General features: G+C 44.5%; 1 protein-coding gene across 3 annotated transcripts in view; it reads right to left on the bottom strand.

The window, feature by feature from the left end:
- FGF13 (fibroblast growth factor 13) overlaps positions 1-17,235 on the bottom strand; it is a 330,133-nt gene that overhangs the window by 297,439 nt on the left and 15,459 nt on the right. For 2 of the 3 annotated variants that reach the window (XM_080366113.1, XM_080366117.1), the window contains exon 1: positions 1-17,235. This exon is cut by the window's left edge and continues 40,588 nt beyond it. The exons of the other annotated variant lie outside the window; for it this stretch is intronic. The gene's annotated coding sequence lies outside the window, so the exon portion shown is untranslated. 3 annotated transcript variants of the gene reach the window in all.

Raw genomic sequence — 17,235 nt, 5'->3', positions numbered from 1 at the left:
GGGCTCAGTTTGTGGCCATCACTACATGATTTTTACATCTAGAAGTACTGAGGCAAGCAACTAGATTCAGAGGTGCTGAAATGAGATGCAGAGAGGCATTTGCCTTAAGAATTTGATGGAGCAAGGCATTATTCCCTTTCAAGTATGAGAAAAGCAGATGGGTTTTGAAGTCTGCTCCTGTAATGGAGGAAAAGGTGCTGGAATCTGGCTGTTTCAATCAGAGAGAATAAAACAGACAGTAAAAATGAGTGTGAATGAATGATTGGCCTGTCTCTCCCCTACATAAAAATACCATTAGCTCATTTCATGTGCCACATGTTATTTACCGACTAGGTCGCTGAGAAGCCCATGTTTTCCACCCCGAACCCTGCTGCTGCTGAATGCACAAATGCTTTTTTCCAGGGGATAGATTGAGGCAGGAGTGGCTCTCCCTAGCAGCAGCTGACACTGTTATTGGGGTCAAACATCTATTTAATCCTCAGTGGCAACAGGCAAACAGCTTATACCAGCACCTGAAACTCTTCCCAAAACAGCCTCAGACCAAAACACAGCAAAAGTGAAATAGGTCTGAGCCAAAACCTCACCCTGATCATGCAGGAGTGGTTGTCCCGCCAGCCGTAGGGGTTTTTGTCAGCCTGGGTATGAATTTGAGCAAACCTGCAGATGTCAGTACTTTGCCCCTGACAGATCCCACATTGCCATCAGGAGTCAGGAAAACAGGGAAGCTAGTAGTCATGTCAGACACACAATCGCTTCTGGAGGTCCAAGAGCAAGACCAAGAGCTGCCGTGTTCACCTGAGTTGTTCCCAGTGGATAAGCTGTGCTGGGAACACACCCAGCCCGCCGAGATGAGGTCTCTGGTTTACCCACTGCTCTTGTGGGTAGGCTGGCAGGGAGCAACAGAGAGGAAACCTGCTTGGGCCCTCTGCCTGAGTTGCTTGGAGTTTTAAAGGATGGTTTTGAGAATAAAGACATTGAAAAGCAGCCTAGCTAGTATCTGACTCTCCAAGAAAGCTAAGCTCTCTACAGTATGACAAGTATTGCCAAAGGTAGAGAAAAAAAGACCATGTTGTGAACAACCCAGTAGACCTGAGTCTCAGCAGAACTGACATTTGTCCAGTTCTCCAGTAAATGCCACATCAACCATCTGTGGGTTTTCCTATCAACCAAACAGGCACAGGATCACACCCTTCTCTACCCAAGGGATGCCGAGACCATCCCTTACCAGGGGTACATATAGCAGTTGCTATTTTGTTAGACATGACAGTGCTGGAAGCCTTGAGCTGCACCCTTCAGAGCTGAAGAAGCTCTCCCAGGGTAAGAGGGATGGACCTTTTTGTATCCCAGGACAAGGGGAGACAGCACACCTCCTCAGTACGTAGGGATGAGGCTGTGCATAATATGCCAGCCAGAATGGAGTGGAGTCCGAAGTCCTTCCTCCTGATTACAGACAAAAAAAAAAAAAAAAAAAAAAAAAAAAAAAAAAAGGATCCAGCTGAAAAACATTCAGCAAATACAATTTTGGGATTCAGTGTGAATTTCAAGACTGACTGAGGCTGGCTGAGAAGTAATGTATTTAATTATTGAGAAACCCAGACAAAGCTAATTCTGCTGTGGTCCAGCCTGGCTGCCTCCCTCAAGCTGTGTCTGGGTTGCGGAGGGAGGCAGGAGCCGGGGCTTGGTGCCAGGTCCCTGCGAGAGACCCCCACCTCCTGGGCACAGACCCTCCAGATGGAGCCTGCACGTACAGGAGGTGCCCAGAAAAGCCGGCAGTCCTGCTGTCCACCACCACACATACAACCTGGCAGCTATTCGGGGAGATGCGGGTTTGCATGATGGTTTCGACATCACTGCATCAGCATCCTTGTTACAGAAAATGCTACTGGTTTTCTCCAGCTCCTGCTGGAGCCTTGCTGGGGCTGGGGCCTCCAGGCAGCTGCTGTGGATGCAAACAAGCCCACAACAGCGACCATCAGCACCATTTCACCAGGAGCTTCACATCCTTCTCCTGGTTGTCATTTCTGATTTTGCAGCCTGCTGGCCCAGACCATTTTCATCCTCTGTCACTGCATAGTAAGGACAGAGCCAAGCTTTTTGTCGCAGGACTTTGCACACTCAGAAAGCAAGCTTCTTCCAATGTCTTGGTAGCTATGGAGGAAATTTAGCACGCTCTCACCTTGCTGTTCACTAGTGAAAGGCAGTAGTCACCTGGGGTCAGAGCTAATTTAAGAGCACAGACGGTAAGATGAGGCTTCATGTAAGGGGCAATGGAGACACTGCCCAGTTAGATGGCTAACCTTGCAATTCAGAATCAGAGGCAGCTCCCCCCAGAAGATAACCTGTTTCCTCCACAACCACCCAGGAGGTGTCGAGGGGTGCAGGAAGGACCGCAAATCTCATTGCATACAGGAATGTGCAATACGAAAACAACATCAAGCCCAACTCTGATATTCACCCATGCTGAGGCAGAATAGAGGTCAACCAGCAACCCAGCTTCAACCAAAGCAAGAACTCTTGAAAACCAGACTCCTGACTCCTGCAGCACAGACATATTTATTTATAGAAATAAAAAAAATTTAGGCTTTTCAAAATATTTCTCAGTAAATACAGCCTTGGGTTCCACTGCATGATAAGGGAACATAAGGAATAAAAATAGGTAGAGAGCTCTTGGGGGAAGAAAGAAAAGTGAACATTGAATCTGTTTATGAAAATGCTTTTCCTGTAAAATAATCTTTTTCAAGCACATTGGCAGCAGTTTGTTCAGCGAAAAACAGCAACCTCAGGAATGGACAATTTTTGGAAAGATAATTAAACAAGAGGCCAAAATACATCTGGGGAAGCAGGTAAGGCAATTACTTAGCCCCGATGCTTAACAGTAGCTGAGAGACAAATTTATACAGCACCCTTCTGGGCAGTTCAGGCTTCCATTTTCCTATTCCAGTGGCTTAACTGCTTCTAAACCAGCTAATATCTACCTACAATGAAACAGCCTTTTCTCCTTGTAGCTAGACTAAAAAGACAACCCAAAAGGCTTCCCAAACTGCAGGAAGCTGACACTTCAAAACTTACCCAGGCCTTTGAGCTCCCCACACTCTGATCCAGGCTGTCTTTAGGTCAGATTATTTAGCCTGAGAAACCCAACGCAGTCACCTTGGTGCCCATCAAAGTTTCGTCTGCCTTGAGGGAAGCCAGCTAGCTATAGTGCCTTTCCGTGACTTTTGCTATAGAAAAGCACGGATTTCTGTGCCCAGGCAGTTTGACAGAGGGGAGGCAGACTAGGGTGGAGAAACGTGGAGCCCAGCAAATGGCGAGACACCCCAAGAGCACGGGAAAGCACGCTGGTTCTGACCTCCATCAGCAGAACCTTGCCTACTTCTAGACACCAACCACTTGCAGACTCAGCGCTGACCTTGCTTTGAGCAAGAGGTCAGTCTAGATTACTTGCTCAGGTCCCTTTCCACAAGATCTGTCTCCCCTGTGGTTACAAAGAGCCTACATGGCATTGCAAAAATGCTGAAAGAGGAGGAAAACCACCAGCAGAAGTGCGCTCAGCAGCAATTTGCTGTTTGCTAATTGGAAAGTAGGAGACATCTCAGGACTCCCAAGTCAGGTCACTCCTGAATGAACCTGTAGGGAGATGCACCCTCCAGCCCCATGGGATGGAGCTGGCTGCTCAGCCATGCTGTGGGTGTCACAGCACTGGCACCAGAGAAGGCACGGGGACAGCTCCTGTCCATTCCTCCCCGTGCAAGGGATGAAGAGTTGACGCTGTCTGAGGAGAAAATAGGTGAATGGCCAACGGGAAATAGAAACTAGCACAAGGGGATGAATTTGCAGTCACACTGCCTTCACCACTCATTCATTAGCCCTGCTAAATCACTGAAATAACAGTGGGTCCATATGGGACCGTATTTGGGCACCTCGGGACTTTTTTTTTGTGGCTCTTCATGGAGGAGTAAAAATACAACAACTTTTTGTATTGCATAGAGAAATCTCCTTTGAATGACTCCAAGCTATCAAGCCAAAGCTGAGCCTCCATATTTGCCTTATTCCCAAGAAACATTCAGCTTCCCCTCTGCAACAGTACACACATCACAGCTTTGAATCTCAAGAGGAATGAGCACAAGGCAGAAGTTTCCCTGATGGTTAATAACGAAGGGTTAGGTGGGAGCACTGGGCATCAGGCAATGCTAGCGGCTAAACGGGCTGCCTGCGGTAAAGGCAGCAGACCAAAATACTTGATCTCGCCTTCCCCAAGGCACCTGCCCTTAGCCCCGGGTACATGGCTTGCCTCGTGTTGCCAGTCAAAAAGATAAACCTGTGAACACCAGCCTCTGCAGAGCAGCAAAGCCAAGTGGTGTTACGCCAAGAAAGGCAGGCGGGGTGATTCAGAGTTGCTTTTAAATTACAGGCTTCCTTCAAAGTGGCAGCCATCTGCAGCCACGCAAGCTGCAAGACAAGTGCCTAGGGGAGACAACTCACTAAACACAGTGGAAGAGGAACCTTACTCACTCTCACCAGCTCTAATTGCTACTGTTTCCATCAATTTTTAGGCCTGAATGTTGAATAAGAAATAGAGTTCCTATTTTAAAACCATCCTCAGTTCTTCACTCTGTGCAAAGTCAATGGGAAACAGGAAAAAATCTAATCTAAAGCTCTGATCCTGCAGATTCTGAAGACGCTTATCGCCTTACGCAGAGACCCACATGGTGGAAGGGGTTTCTGTCTCCATGATGAGGCTGAAGCCACACAGTTTTCCCCAGACCATTAGATTTCAGGTGTCCAACCTGGGCCAGCGTCTAGGACTGAATTCAGAGGGCTCCTGGGACTCCTTTCCCGGTACAGGATGGAAGAATTGCTCTGATCCTCCAGCCTAAACTGCACAGCTGGACCCACAGGTCTTCCCAATACACCATTTTTTAAATTCCACATCAACACTAAATGCATCTAGAATTCTCCAGGAATGGTACTTGACTGTGACCTCTGGTATTGTCTCAATGACCATTCGCTGGTATTTCTTGTGTGAAGATGCTTCTCTTCAACTTCCCAGATCTCACTAGAACTTTACCTGATATCTGAAAAGGTTCCCCTTACAACCTTTAGTTCCAGATGTGGAAAGTTAAGATTTGCCTTGGTTAACAAGAGACTGTTATTCTAATAGCTAAGCAAATTGCTCAGGTTTCTCACAATAAGGCATGTTATTCAATCCTTCTATTATTTTTGTAAATATTTTTAGAAGGAACCCTGATTAACCCCAAAACTTTTTGAACTGCTGACCTACACAGACTCTTCATATAGTAACTATATTAGCACAGAGGCAATATCCCCTTCCCAGACTAACATTTTGGCTATAAGTGAACTCATATTCAGCATATTTTTCCACTGGCCATCCTTTGCCATCTCTCCCCATAGCACTGTCACAACTTGTGAGCTGGAATCTTATTGCCAGTGCTGTTTCCAGTCAGCTGGTAAATATTATGGAAGGGCAGAAAAAGATCAGCTCTGGAGAGTTCCCACAGCACCAGTAGCTGATAGTGATCATTTTGAGGATCATTACTTAGGCAGTCTTAAATCCATCTAATACACACAATATTAATGTTTGCACTCTCCAGTTCCTTAATATGAAGGGCTCTGCGGTACCAAATTATGTGTCTTGCAGAAGTCTATGTATATTCTGTTGTATCAACCCAAGTGTTTTCATCAACTAAACTTGTAATCTCACCCTAAAAATACTACATCAAGTTACTTCAACAAGATTACATTTTCCCTAACACAGAGTGGTGGAAATGAAGGAAATTTTTCCTCCTGTAATTCACTATTCAGTCTAATTCTTTGAGACTTCTTTCAGATCACAAATTTTATGGACTGCTGATGTTATTCTCTGCATAAATCCAAAATCCAGCAAGTTTAATCACTGTTTTATTTGCATTTGCTTGAAGCATAAACACCAAAGACTTAAAAGCATCCCTATTCGGAGCAGGTAAAGGAAAAAAAAGAAGAAAAAGAAAAAAGGTCAGAAAAAGAAAACAGCAACAAAAAATAATTCCTTCTCTCTACATCTAACATGCAAGCCTAAATTCATTTTTATTTCAAAGCACTGGCTGTTTTCTGCTATTAAATGTACCACAGAGGCTACAGGATAGAAGACTATGGAGATCTGCCATAACACCGTTCTGTATAATGTAAAAGGAAGAAACGGCTGAGGCTCCTGGCAGATTATTCACACATTTAAGCATCAGCAAAATAAGGATGCATCAGATTTGCAGGGTGGTAAAAACAATGGAGAGAAATGATGCTTACGTGTGGCTCTGCAAAGGCTTATTTTTCAAAGGGCTCGTTCTAGTTTTAAATTTCCTTTTATTGGAAAGAATTCATGAACAATGAGATATGCTTAACGTTAATCATGTATGTCAGATTCTGCAGAACATTTACATATCTTCAGGTCTGTGTGAAAATGCTATGGAAAGACTCCCCCCTGGAATAAGCCTTTGACCAGACTGTAACACTCTTTCAACTGGTAGAAGTGAATCGGCGACCAGCCCAGCTCACTGAGCTTTTGTTTCTACAGCTGAGGACCAAAGGCCTCGAAGACACGCAATCAGCTCTGCTGGAAGAGCAGAAGCAAAAGACTGAGGGGCTCTGGGGCTAGCTGCAAAACCAAAGAGATATGTTCCCATTTTCCTTCTGTCTCATTTTGCAGATCACCTTCAGGGACTTGGACCACTTCTACAACTGCCAGCGGGTCTTTCCACCCAAGAAGCTCTTCCTTTAATGAGCACAGGGCAGAAGCCTAGATAAACCTTGCACTTGGTGGTCATAGATACAGTTTTGCCCCCTCCCACCTCAGTCCCACATCACCTACTGTCCTGGCTGATTGCTTTTAACAGGTTTTACTTTCAAGCTTTTTTTGACCACTTCTTCCCCACCTGCCCCCCATCCCCGCTGCTACTAGGCACTTCCCAAACTCTTCCCTTACTCTAGGGTGAGGAACTTGTCTCTAAATTCTAGCTCAGATTTATTTATGACTGCTTCATACTCTTCTGCTCTTACAACACTGCTCCTTTCCTCCTGCAGGACACAACATTTAGACTAAAAAAATCCATAAAATAACCAACAAGAAAAAAATCCCAACAAGATCTTGTCTTAATCTTGAAGAGTATCTCCAGCCTGCAAGTTATGCACACACTGGCAAGACACGGATTTGCTCTTTTCTGCAGGTATGCATCCTGTACTTTTAAAGAGGAAAACAGAGGCAAAAATTGATAGGGGCAAGAAAAATAAAGGTCTGCACCAAGTTCAGCTTGCTTAGGCTTCTGCAGAGCCTGTGCTGGGAAAAAGGTGTTACTTAGCTTTCGCTCTGAATAAATTACCTTCTGGAAGGCTTAAATTCTTTTCTCCAACTAAAAAGAAAGCTTCCCCCTTCCCCAGGCAGGAGCACTGCTCAGTGGTGTTGGTTTTGCAGGTAGCTGCCTGCAGAAATAATCCACAACCAGACTTTTCCATCTTGGAGCGCACAGGGAGAGGTCTCCTCCCAAGAGACAGGACTGGGAGTATGGGGACTGTGTCTGCAGGAATTCTCATACTAATTGGGAGCACACAGAAATCCCAGTTCTACGCGGGACTAATTAAAAGCTGCCGGAGGTGGGAGGTGATGCGTGAACTTCAGGGCTACAGCACGTTTCCCTACGATGTACTTTACCACATTATTTATTCCACTTCTGGTACGTTTCAGCTTCCGTGGCACATATTGCAATTTGTTTGCCTCTGATGAGTTTGTCACTGTTTAGAGCAACAATGAAGACACAAATGGCATTTAAAACTTTCACTAGACATATTAGAGGCATTAATTAAAACTCATTGGATTTCAGGCACAATAATTTGTTCTCCTTTGCTCTGCCATCAACACTTTTGGTGCCACCTTATCTTTTGCAAGGAAGACTGACTGCAGCAGCCCTTTTAGCTGAGGGCTCAGTTACCAAGAATCTGTCATCTTTTGGCACCAGAGAGAGGAAAGCTGGGCCATTTAGAAGACAAGACAGAGGGGATGCCTTCACAGGCTGAACTAGCAGAGATTTAAGAGGGAGGTGGGATGCACATTGTGCAAACTAAGTGGCTCAGCTGAAGACAAGGTGTATTATCCAGCTGTATATTTGCTTATCTATGAAATTACACACTTGGGAGAAAGTCCTACCTCATTTAACAGAGAATATTTCCTTTTATCAAGCTTTTTATTGCTCCACGTCCCAGAGAATTTCACAGATGATTCAGTTATATAGGGTATCCTCAGTGCATGACAGGAACACGCCGTGTCCTGTGTAGACTCCCTAGAGACACTGCTGGCCTTCCCATAATGGGATTAGCCTGAAAGAAGAGTCAGGGAGCTGGATCCGCTCTCTGGATAACCAGAGCTCTCTGTCCCGTCCCTGGCACTTTGTCATCGTACCAGAGGCAGTCATGGACAGGCTCTTCTACTGTCTCCATCCCCCCTGCCTCTTCTCTGTGGGTTCTTGGTGAAGAGGTTTTCCTCTCCCTGTACACTGATACCAATGACCACTGTGAAGCCTTTATTTCCACTGAATCTTGCATGCATTGGTGGGGTGCACACACACACAAATTCAGAACTTTCCTATAAGAATAGCTTCTTAAGCATTCACTACTAAGTGATTAAAACATCCTAGCACTGTCCTTCTAGCTATGGTTAACCCAACAACCTTTACAGAACATAACCTTGCAGAGATTTACAAATGAGACAGTTTTCTACCATGAGATAGTTTTCTTTGGGAACTCACATTTTAAATGAGTTTTCATACTTCCCCTCTTCCCAGGAGGCACCAGGCACCTCCCCAGGCAAAGCAATTCTGGCTCCATGTGCACTCATGATTCAGGGCATTCTTTGCCAGCTGACAACTTGATGCAGATTAAAATTGAAATGCTATTTGACAATCACATCTTTCTTCACCATTGTTTATTACTGTGTAGAGAATTATTTTAAAGATTTTAAGCTTTTTTCCTTTTAAAGAAGAAAAAGTACAGGTAGTTCGATCAGTGCATAGGGAGATGAAGTTTCCTCAGATTTCCCAAACTTCAAGTTACTGCCTTCTGAGATTACAGCAGGCTGTTTCCTACATAGCTAGAGCAAGGGAAAAACAGAACTTAAAATGGAACATTAAGCACCCAAGGGCCCCATATTTGCAAACGAAGAACATGAAGCATGTTAAGAACTCATTTTAGGGAGCAACTTGGTGGATCTGCCTGGGCAAATGCCAACATTGCTCCTACAGGGTCAGGCCATGACAAAGGACCACAGAATTTGTAGGGCGAAGGAGGTTTAAGGGAGGAAAACAAAAACAAAACCCATTTCTAGCTGTACTACATGGAAGACAAAAGTGCCAACCATTTCTCCAAACACTGTAATCTGACCTGAAGGCTTTCTTTAGAAATGGCATTTGTTCTTTAATTGAGTGGATTGCTTTCCTCCTTAGACTGGGGCTGAGCCTTTTAACTGCTGCAGAGCAGAGATGCTGCTAATAAATATTTAAAGACTCAGAGTTTTAAGTGAAAGGAAGGATTTGTTGGATAATACTTCCCTTTTCTTAAACTGTTTGCTCATGATTATAATTGAAAATTTTAGTTTTATGGTGATTGCTCAGATAGCTGATGTTCAGACACTTCCCCAAGAAACCCAAGAGCCAGGAAGGTAGTCTATAAATAGAAACACTGCCTTGGAAATAAACTCCTGTGAATTGGACATAACCCAGATCAGATTTTCAAGCATGTTGCAGATTACCCACAGCCAGAGCATAGGTCAGAAATATTTACTAGTATTGAGCTTCGTTCCTCAGACTTACCTCCCAGGAGTATTTTAAACCTGGAGCAGGCACTACAGAGCCTGAGGTCCGGGTTTGCTTGCCTTCAGCCCCAGGTGGGTGTTTGGTCCTGCGCAGACACAGCAGTATTTTCTCCTGTCCTTGCACTAGTGGAAATGTCCATAACAACCAGAAACATCATCTGAATTTTCTATTATATTCATACCGAAAAGACTGCTTGTGATCCAGCTGACTTGAAAACGACTATGATAGCCTTACAGAGATGCAAGAGAGCAGAATTACGTGGGAGAAGGGAGAAAGGGAAAGGGATTGCACCATCATGCTCCCAAAGAGGAAACAGAGAGATCTCCTCCTTAAAACGAGCAGAGTAGTGGCTATGTGGGATAACACATGTTATTTTGGGTGCCATTTTGCACCGTGGTCATTTAGGTCCAACACAGGCTGTCCCGTTTTGGTGGAGGGTGATGAGGCAGCACTGCCAGTGCCTCCTGGGGACGTTGGTTCCAGTCACTTGTGCAAAGCACAAATAGACTCACTGGCTTTGATGAATTAGTGCCCAAGCTCCCCGTGAAGTTTTGGCTCTACAAGTACATCTCTCCATTTTTCTCAGGCTGCAAGTAATTAAGGTTGTTGATTTATAAAGTCCCACACTTCCCTAATCCGTATCTGCTGTGCCAGTTGTGGACCTCTCTCCTTGGGCACACACAATCCCTTCTCGCATGCGTGGGAAGCTCCCAGTATGCTTCAGACACCACAGAAAACTAACCAGAGAAATTATTAGGAAAAAAACCCCATGTGGAGACCATTCAGAGGTGGTGACCAGGCTAAGCTGCTGAGGGGAGGATAGGTCCTCACAGGTTTGCTGTGCAAACTACCAACGGGTTTGACATGATGATTGTGGGGTCCTGCCAGCTGTTTCCTTACTAGCCTGGTTTTATTCAAGGGCTGAGACAGCCAGTGTTGTCACAGCTCCCGTCACAGAGTTTTGCAGCAAGGTGGCCCATTAAGAGACAGCCAAACCCACAGCCCCCTTACAGTCAATCAAACTGTGCTGGCATGAAGGAGCGACAGAATGTGGCCCTAAATTTACAAGAATATCACAAGAAGGTCAGTACTTGGACAGCTTGAGAGAGATTAATTGTGTTCCTGTCCTGCATTTCTTGCATGGTGCAACCTTAACTGGAAAGCCCAAAACCTTGAAGAGAAACACTCAGGCCCATATTCCCTTGTAGGAAGAGCATATGTAACATTCACCTGTCAAACCAGGATTCATAGCTGGAAACTGGGATGCTTTTTAGAAGGAGCATACATCAGAAACTCTTCATGTTTCCATGAGTTTGACACAGCTTTCAAGAAAAAAAGCTGATGTGAAGAAGCACCTATCAAAAACCCTTGGGAGATGCTTTTTATGATTTCTGAGATAATCCTCTGCAGTTTCAAATTATGATCTAAGCCTGAGCTGTGTGCATTTTTCCAAAGAGAGGAGCCTAATTTAGAAAGAGCGTGTCATATGTTAGACATCGCATCTTTTAACTGGTTGTATTTCCATGCATGTGGGATGTTTCACTTCATTTAAGAAGTTTACAATATGCTTCTACTCAAACAGTATGTTCATAATTGGTCATGCTACCTTAACTGCAAAGAGTGCTAGCTAGAACGAGGCAGAGAATTTTCCTAAGGTAGGATAGGGATGCTGCTTTTTTAAGATTACTTTGCACTAGTTTAGATGCAAAACTTTCAGGACATTCACAGTAACATTTAAATTAGCAACTTCAACTAAAAGTTCAACCACTGCAAATCTGATGGAACACCACTGGACCCTGTACAATCACTTCAGGTTCCAGCCCTCATCCACCCCTTTGCATCGTACTTTCCAGGCTCTCAACATCTGAACGAAGCACAGGCCTGGCACAGCAGCTCTACAGGCTCCAAACACGTATGGACACTGAGGTGTCATTTTCTCCTTGTGCTTGTACAAGTGTGTACACTCCCTGTGCGGTGAACACGAGGAGGAAGGTATGTCAAAGCTCAGCCATATCCCCAGTGTTTAATCTTTTGGGTCTCTGACCCTCTAGAAGTGTGTCTTTCCTGCAGCTATAAAGCCTGTGGTCCTGGATTTGGCAATTCAAGTTAGGAAATTAAATTCAGAAAGATGAACCTAAGCTTCTCTGCCTGCTTTGCACCAGAGACTGGAAAAGCCACCCATAGTCACGGCAGATCTTTACGTCAACAGGTTCCTTCCTCCATCAGGGAGGTGACTCCACTGTACACCAGTGAAAATCACCGCTCTGAAGCAAACACTGGGTACCCAACTACCAATCTTCCTGAATTTTCAGAACAATGCCCAGGTAGTGCAGACGAGCTTGCCTAGCTCTTGGTGAATCTGGCTACAAATGGACCTTCACAGCAGAGCACTGTTGGCTTTGTTAGAACTGGTAAGTCAGAGCATCCAGCCATCCCATAGTGAAGACTTATAGTGAGAAAAGTACTCCAGGACACCAGGGCAGGGAGACAGAAGAGAAAACCCACGTAGGTCAGACTCACCAGAAAGGCCAATTCAGTCTTAACTGTTCATCACACCATACACCTTCTGATGGGCCTGGGACTTCAGGAGAAAAATTGCGGTGTCTCCCACTGGAACCAGAGTAGTGGTTTCTTCCATCGTATGTGTTGGCGTGAGCAGAGAATGAAGACCGTGAGGTCCCTTTCTCCGAATGTCGACTAGCGACTGCCTCTTGCAGCAGGTCTGAGCGTTACAGAGAGGGCTCTCAGCTCTTCCAGTTCCTCCCAAGTCAGCCAGCTAGAATGTGTGTTCTAAGACCACATTTATTTAGCAGAGGACAAGCTTCAGGTGCCACTGCTTCAAGTACCTATGACTCACAGAGCTGGCTGGTGGTATCAATTAGGGATACACAGATTAGAGTTACCCTTATCTCTTCTCTGCATATCCTCCCCTTAGACTGTAATGTTAATACCACAGACAGTTTTGTCCCTAAAGGGCAATAAGGCAAATTATTAAGACAGTAGAAAGAAAGGGAGATGGAAAAGATGAATAGGGCACAAAGATGCCCTGGTACAATGAGAAAATAGAAACTCCAGGTAGAATATGGTTAAGGCAAAGAAAACGAACAAGGTCATAGTCAAACATTGGTGTAGAAAACGGGCAGAGTGGGAACACTGAATGTTATTTCTTTAAGCTCAGTGTGGAGTTAAGTGCAAGGGTTTTGACTATGGTGGGTTTGGATGTGCTGGTTGAGACTCATTTCACCTTGGTTTTAACTATCCAAAAATAAAGTTTGACATATAGCGTAAACTGTCAGTCAAGGCTCCTTTTCTAGTCAACAGAAAGGGAGAGAAAGAGAGAGACTCTCCATCAACAGGCATCACAGCAAGGCAAGGTGAATCCTTTCCCAAGAGCAAAGAAGGGAACAAGCTCCCTCTGCTCAGCTGGATGCTGCTGGCTGGAGTTAACTCATCTCTGTTCGAGCCCTGGTCCAGGAGCACTTCTCTAGGTCACCATGCTACTGATACCACCAGCAGATGGGAGCAACGGGTTTTCTGGAGGAGAGAGAAACATCTTTCAGAGATCTGTTTCAAAGCAACCTCCAGAACTCACATTCACGTCAGCAAGCCTGGGGCAGGACAAGCCTCTATCCCACACACATGCCTGGCCTGCAAGAGGGGTTGTGTCATCTTGTGCCAAACACAGCGGCAAGCCAGCTTTGGAGCTTATATTTAATTTAGTTCTTGTTCTGTGTGATGATGTTTGAGCTTGCTGATCTACCTGACCCATCAAAACCTGCTGGAGCTGCTGTGTCCTCTGAGCTTTGTTTCATTGCTTTGTCCAGAGTCTGAAGTTGAGATGGCGAAGCCTAAATTTAGACTAACTTCAGCCGCGTGTTGCATCTGTGTTTGCACTCCACTTTCTGAAAAGATGATGACCAAACCAAATCCAGATTTCCTTTTAATCTGGCCTATTTTAAATCAAACTGCAAAAAAAGATATTAAAGCTGCTTCTGTGAAACATGCTGCTCCATGAATTAGTAATTGTGTTTACCTTCTACATAGGGAATTTTTTGCCTGTGTTGCTGTTTCTTACTGCCACTCAACGTGAGGAACTTCTATTCAAATGAGACTATTTCAAAGCGCTTTTACACTCACGTAAAGTCAGGGTCTGATTTACTTTCTGACAGTTATTTACTTCCCGTAAATATTTCACAGCCACAGGATCTCCCAGATGAAAGCAGAGTTTGCTCTGTGCTCCTGTTCAGGAGTCTAATTAAAAACTGAATAAAATGGGAGGGACGGAGCTTAAGTGCTAACCGCAATGGATGTGTCTGGAGGGAATTCAGCAGGAGAAGCCCGTTTCTTGGCACAAGTATTGAAGCCTCTGCACAAAAGCAGAAGAAAAATGCCCAACACATGAACCGAAAGCCCTGAGAGGGATGCAGAGAGTAGGGGAGAGGCTTTTAGGGATGGGAGAGCTATGAGCCAGCACTGCTCCTGCACAAACTGTATGCTGCTGTCACTGAGGAGTTGGTCCTGGTCACTATTCCACATTACCAAAGCCTGAATACCCCTCCCACAGCACAGGACCAAAGTCACCAGCAGCATCTCCTGTCCCTGCCATCCCACCAGCCCAGAACCACCACCCCGGGGACAAGGTTTCCACATCCACCTGTGAAAGCTGAGGGCATATCCTCACCTGGGGTAGGTCACTAATGCCACTGATGTCCAAATACACCCTAGTATCTCTAGTGGCTATGGGTCTTTTAACAGAATTGGTACTTTCTCCAGTATGTTAATCATTACAACAGAATGATAGGCACTGCAAAGGACTCCATAGCTGTGCTGTCTCTATATTTGGATAACTTCCCACAGTCACTGCTCTAGAAAAAGCCAGGGACTTCAAAGTAATCAAATAAAGAAGAAAAGAAAAAAAAAGGAAAAAAAACCCAACCAAAACATCAAGCATTACTTTCCCTGGATTTGAGGTTTTGCTTTGGTTGTTTTTTTTTTATGGCTTCCCTCAACCCCCCTCCCCCAGACAGCTTGTTTGCTCTTGGTTAAGGAAAGATTACTTGCCGTAACTGTCTAGAGGGCAAGGGCAAATTGCAATTTGGTTAAGGTTTTGAGTGAGGATTTTTTGCTTAAAAGAGTGCATTTGGAGACAAGGGAGATTATGAACAATCCTTTAAAAAGATCCGCAAGCCATCAGGCTCTTTAACATTATTGATCCGTGCAGCCAGAGCACATTTTTAAAAAAATCTATCAGATTAAAATGGAAATAGCTTTCTTGTTCTGACTTCTCATAAACTTTATTTCATTTTGCAGCAGAAAGCTTCTCCGAAAGACGGGCAGTTGCCAAGCCTGAGGTGGTGGCCCTGCCGGGAACACGCTGTCCTGCACCCCTGCCAGCACCTTCTGCCTTTGACACAAACGCATGTCCAGCAGCCACATGTGTGTGACAGTTCCATTCCAACAAAAAAAGGGATATTTCAACAAAAAAAACCCCTCCAAACCTAACACCTCAAACTGAAAGAAGCATCTTCTAGCAGCTTGTTGCTGCAAAAAAACTGTTTAATAGGAAGGAACATGGCTTGGGTATGTATTTTAAATAGCCTTCTTTTGAGAATGTAGTCAAAGTATATCAAGATCTGATTTATGTCATCCACCTGAACAGCAAAGCTTTCATCCTCAAAGTGTCAATGGTAGGGGTCACAATTCTGGGTATTTTGTTTGCAAAATAATTAAAAAGAAACACTTGGCTTCCAATTTAGTGCTCCAGAAGTTGACAGCAATAGTCGTAAACAATAGAAATTATTTGTATTAATAGCCTTGTTTATTCTAATGATGTTGGCATTTTGTGACGATTAATTAGCAATAATGTTGCAAATACTATTACAAGTGAAATATGCACCATAAACCACAAATAATTTGACTGACCTATGTTCTAAAGAAAAATATTTACGGTAATGAGATTCTAATTATCCTTTGTTATGGCAGGCCATTCTCCGTACTCCTCTATTGATAGGAGACATATTGTTTCAGCATTTTAGCTCAATTTATTTTCTCACATTTGCATTTTCTTATGCACAGAAAATGAAGGATGATCACTACCTTCTTTACTTTGCATTCAATTTACATCAACAGCACATTACCTCATCCTAACTCATTTATCTGCCACAGAAATTTGATAACAAAAGCTACTGTCAGTCATGAATAAAGATAATTTCAAGTGGAGCAAGAAGAAACAAGATGAATTATAGGTTTCAGGACCTTTTGTTTGCTCAAGAAAAGGAAGATAAAGGAATTTTTCCACCTAGGCAACACAGATCTCGCAAGGCTGTAACTCACATTCAGCGTCTTGTGTTTACCTGCAGCTGATCGGTTCTTTCTGCATACAAAAGTAACTCTAAACACCAATACAACCATCAACGTCTCTCCCATTTGCTGCACAAAGGAACATTTTTAATTTTTCAGATGGAGTGCACAGAATTTATGGTTCATAAGCTCAAGCAAACACTTGAACAACTACCCGAGGGTTACTGTAGCCTCATAGCACCTAATAGCTCTCCAGCCTGGGAGACGCAGGCACATCCAGCACCAAACGTACCCTGCGTCTCACCCAGCAGCCTTAGCCTGCTTGTGAGCCTCGTGGTGCTGTGAAAAACACTATGGGATTCCCTTGCATTGACAATAGCGGAATATCCATCTCACTTTGCTGGAAACTTGTGAAACCTGCCAGCTTTCCTCTTCTAGCTCTTCTGCTTTAACAAGCCATCAGAGCCTGCCAGCCTCTTGCCGCTCTTCTGAAGTACAGTAGTAGAACTAAGCCAGTACCAAACAGCACCAGCACCAGCAGCACACTCAGAAATGGAGTTCTACTTTAAAATGCCTCTGACGGGACCTTTTTGTAGTCAGGCAGAGCACTGCAAGCCCCAGTTTGCACGGTGCAATGGTGGGTTTCAGTTCTGCCCTGTGCCCGGGGAGTGGGGACAGAAGCAGGTGTTGAGGAACGGGTCATCGGCAGAAAGCCCACAAGCCCCCCACAGGGTGGGATAAATTATTTTGGCCCACTTTCCCTACAGCTCCTCAAGGAAGGAGGTAGGGGGGAGATTTTTGACATTTCCAGAAGTGAATGTTTCATTTATATTTTCACAATATTCAGTATTTTCCCAAAAGCAATTACTCACCTTGAAATGGCTCTTCGTATTAAGGGGGAGTCAGAAGAAGTGAAGAAATAGGTTTTAAAAGTTGTAAGTACCCTATGGTTTCACATGAAAACTTTCCTGTGTGAAAACCTGCTTTTTTCCCCTATTTCCCCCATCTTCCCTCTCCTTCAATCCACTCTGTGTCCAGTGTGGATGAGGAGCAGCCAGTGACCCTGCCTGGGCAGAGGCTGCCC

Source organism: Falco punctatus (assembly GCF_963210335.1).
Source record: "Falco punctatus genome assembly, chromosome: 15".
Taxonomy (NCBI): Eukaryota; Metazoa; Chordata; class Aves; order Falconiformes; family Falconidae; genus Falco; species Falco punctatus.
The sequence above is the reverse complement of the archived record's forward strand: the minus strand, read 5'-3'. Positions and strand labels throughout refer to the sequence as shown.